The sequence below is a fragment of the Stegostoma tigrinum genome, chromosome 19 (genome assembly GCF_030684315.1).
Source record: "Stegostoma tigrinum isolate sSteTig4 chromosome 19, sSteTig4.hap1, whole genome shotgun sequence".
Taxonomy (NCBI): Eukaryota; Metazoa; Chordata; class Chondrichthyes; order Orectolobiformes; family Stegostomatidae; genus Stegostoma; species Stegostoma tigrinum.
In genome coordinates this window covers 45,563,723-45,568,087 of record NC_081372.1, presented here as the reverse complement: position 1 = coordinate 45,568,087, position 4,365 = coordinate 45,563,723, and the positions used below count along the sequence as shown (strand labels likewise).

Here is a 4,365-nt window from a genome sequence, read left to right as displayed (position 1 = left end):
CTTTCAATTGTGAATGCTTATGGTAATATTTCAGCTTTTGTTACAATAGATCTAATCATGGCGGTTGGGAAGACAAGTAATTCTTCTGATCATTCCCTTTAGAAGCATTATGAATACAATCATTACGACCTTCTCCAGTTTGCATTTCTAGCAAAATCAGAGTTTATTTTAATATCTTGATAACTTCATTTGAAATGGTGACAAAATATCTCCATAAATTTTCATATCACTGTGCAGATAAAATAGAATGGTTCCTTCTCTAACTTTACTTGACATTTCAAACAAACATACAATTATACAGTGAGTCTAACAACCTGTACATGTTCTAAATGTTTTACACCTGGTTATGTATAGTTGCAGTATAGTTAAAGGAAGGTGACAGCCTAGTGGTATTATGTCTAGGCTGTTATTCCAGATATCCAGGTAATGTTCTGGGGATCTGGGTTCAAATCCTGCCTTGGCAGATGGTAGAATTTGAATTCAATGTAACCCTGGAATTGAAAGTCTGATGATGACCATGAATCCATTAACAATTGTCAGGAAAAACCCAACCTGGTCTGGCCCACATGTGACTCCAAAACCTACGAAATATGGTTGAGTCTTAATAGCCCTCTGCACAGTTAGGGATGGGCAATAAACGCTGTGCTGGTCAGAATGCCCTCATCCTGTGAAAAAATAAAATATGTTACGTTTATAGGAATTAGCCAGCTACACTTTTATATTGCAAGACTGCACAAACAAAAAGATGACAATGATCAAATAATAATCTGTTTTTGTGATGTTGGTGAAGCAATAAATATTCAAGATCAACAGAGTTTATGCCGAGTATCCATCCAATTGAATGGACTTACTTCAGTGGTATTGTTATCTAGACCAACCTAAATACGGTCTATGTAGATTTTAAAGGCAACAAGGCATATGGGGAAAAGGCAGGAAAATTGCATTGAGATAGAGAATCAGCTATGCTCATATTGAATAGTAGATCAGGCTCAAAGGGCTGAATGGCCAACTCTTGGTCGTTTTTCAATATTTCCATATTTTAGTCATCTCAGTGATCTTGTGAGGGTGTGAGTTATATCTCTGCCTCTAAGCCAGAAGCTCTGCTTCAATGGCCATAGGCAAATAGGTTTATTACCAACCTGCAAATCCTTTCAACACAATCTAGTGGCAGGTAATGAAAGTAGGAATGGTACCTTGTCAATCACTGAAATTTGAACCCGTGCTATCACGATCTATAGTTCCTGTCACATGTGAAACTGCCTGGCACTATAACAATTTATAACCCCCTGGGGGAACTGTAAACCACTATCACTATCATATTCTTGCCAAACGATTACTCCGATGCCTGAAATACATAGGGGCAGTGTCCAGATTATCTCCAACAATGCCCAAATCACTCACTAAACTTCAAAATCAGGGAGAACTTCACCAACTGGACAAAACTTGCTCCTATAGGTAATGTTGAAGGAAATGGTGAATAGCTGCCCCTCCAGTCAGACTCTGGAACTCTCCAATGCTTGTCAGTGGTAGTTTCACTTGTAAGCAGCAAACCTGGGAGAAAACCAGCATGTGACTGGTGTAGCGGTGAGCAGCTAGGAAAGTCAGTGCTGATGCTGAAAAAGTCACCATGGAGCAGACTACTTGAAGCCAGGATGTGAGGTCTTGTGGGAAGGTGGGGAGGGGGTAGTTGGCAATGGGTGGCACAATAACCGGGCCTGGAAGGTGGCTGGGTATGACAGCTGAGGCTGTGCAGTGGACATGTTGCAAGGCAATCAGCCACCATTAGCTGGGATGTGGGCCTTTTGTCAGAGCAGCCTTTTGCTAAGTGTCTCTTGCTGAATCTGGGAATTCCATCTGCTAGGTTCAAGGTGAGAGCCTCAGCCAGTGGAGAGCAGTGCTAAGAAGAGGACATGATTACAGAAAGGGTTTTTTTGAATGTTAAGGAGGACCTGGAAGAGGTGAAGACTGTAAGAAGGATGTCAACACAAAATGCCAAGGTTATTGGTTTCCATGTGACAATATCACCTAATAAATGAGTTATGAAAAATGAAAAGTAGTCACAGAAGATTGATAAGTCTCCCTTGAGAAAGCCTGGAGAGAAGCTCTTGAAAAAGAAAAATAATTTTAATGTTTGGTCCACTCAATACAAAGCTCACGCCAGTGAAGTTAACTGATTTACAAAAGACATCTCAATCAAACCTGAGATTGGGTTAAACAAATGATTTCTCTTCTACAGAAAAACTCTTCAGTAACTATACCATTTGAAATGTGCTCCATGCAAATGTTAGCATCCTTTCTTTAAAATTTTTAACTGCCGTATAGGAGCGGTTCAGAGAATATTGACACGGACAATCGCTGGATGCGGAAATGAAGTAAGACTGCAGAAAGACATATTTCAATTCTTTACGAAGAAGTACGAAATAAGCAATAATCCAGCTCCGCTACATCCAGACGGTTCTCAATGGATGCATTGGCTCATCTTGTAAACAAAGTTACACATCAATATGGATGCCATAACATTTCAAAGTAAAATCTGGATGGGAACTCCTGGAGGTATACGGAATGGGCTTCTATTTTAAAACTGCTTAATTGCTTAATGAATGAATTAACTTCACTGTGCTTCAGCAGATGGAGGAACAGCAGTAGCTGCACCAAAAGCAGACAGAACAACAAAATTGCAGGAGAAACAGTGACATTTTCCCAGAAGACCAATCCACATACCTTATGGTATCTGCCAATTCTTCCAGTACATGGTACCGGAGCGGGGTTGTTTGTGGCAGTTCACTGCTACCAGTCCTCATTTTCTTCTTTCTTTCTTTTGGGCTTCTTATGATTAGAGGATGCACTGTAGACCCTCTACAGAAGATACATTATACCTAGATACAAAAAAATGCATGATGGCAATAAGTATACCTACATTTAGTCAACATTATTAGTAAGATCTTAGGTAGCTGTTACAGATATGTTTGCTCACCTCAAAAGCAAGAGTGGAACTCGTTGCCTTCTTCACAAGACTATGTGCAGCATAAGTAAAATTATCAGACCCAGTTTGACGTGAATATTAACACCTTCAGAGCCATTAACTTATAGAACAGCAGTAGTCAGCATTGTAATTCTGGCATGCTGCGTCTACATGCAGAAAGTGAGCTTTCTCTGATGTCAAAATGTTTGTGCCTGAGGATGCTCAGGACATGGCATCAAATGGTGGTGGATATTGGCAACTTGCCCGGAACAAGGTATGTTACTTATTAGACTTTATGACAACGCTTTACCAGTGGCTCTCAATGTCAGCACTGCCCTAATTCTGTTGCCTCCAGACTTTCTCTAGATCACTTCAGGTTTCTGTTAGAGACAGTTATGGGATTTCAGAGTTTGCAGCACATAATTAGGTAGGGCAGGTGACTTTTTTGCATTTACATAAACTTGCTATTGATGATACCAGTCAGAACGAATGTCTGCTCAAGTTTGTAACTCTGAATATAGGATATCACCATTGATGTCTATATTACTATTAAACTACCCATAGCTTGTCCAGGAATGTTCGTTAACTGCAAGAACTTCTACTCCATTGGGCTGTTGAACAAATACAAATTATAGTTTTACAAAAATGCTCAAAACACATGGCTGGCTGACATTGTCCTGTAGCAATCTATCCTTCCTGATCATTTTGCACTTCAAAGCAAAATTGTCAGTAGGTTGGAGAGAAATGAAATCCTTTGGGAATCCTGCACAATAGAACTTCTCAGAAACCTGAGACACAAGGCTTTGGTATGGTAGGGGACATTATAATGAAAGCCACATGACAAGTAAACATGCCTTCAAAGAAACCATCGGTGTTTTGAAGATGTGCTTCAGACGTCTTGACGGATCAAGTGGTACCTTCGGAATGGCATTGTAGAACTAGGTTACACAGCTATAGTGCTGGAGCAGAACATGCCACTCCTGATGATTCCAAGGAGGGGGAGGGAGATGAGGGGTGGAGGGGGATATATAGAGGGAGAAAGAGAGACGGAGATGATTTGCTCCAAACTTTGTGGAAGAGCGCCAGCCCTAAGTCAGAGGAGAAGGAGATTTCAATGCCCCAGGTCAAACATATGGTTCATTGCAGGTAATGTCCTTTCTCAAACAGATAGAGCTAGACAGACAGTAAATATTGTGGGAATTTAAGAAATGTTCACATGGTGTTTTTAACAAGGGACATTGTGCTAATGAAATCAAGTTGAACTGCAAATCGAATTCTATGTCCCTTTATCTGCATCACTGTCAGGAGTGCTCGGGTGAAACGCTTTTAACATATAAATGGTTGAAGTGTCCAGAGCACAAACAACTGCACACTCAAACAAAATTGACTCTCCCTGGGGAATC

At 40.5% G+C, this 4,365-nt stretch overlaps 1 long non-coding RNA gene across 1 annotated transcript; it reads right to left on the bottom strand.

The window, feature by feature from the left end:
- Positions 1-233: 233 nt before the first annotated feature.
- Positions 234-3,142, bottom strand: LOC125461220 (uncharacterized). The gene is made up of 3 exons (XR_007249431.1): positions 2,975-3,142; positions 2,722-2,876; positions 234-665 (listed from the first exon to the last, which is right to left on the bottom strand). It is a non-coding gene; the product is annotated as an uncharacterized LOC125461220 (long non-coding RNA).
- Between the last annotated feature and the right edge of the window lie 1,223 nt (positions 3,143-4,365).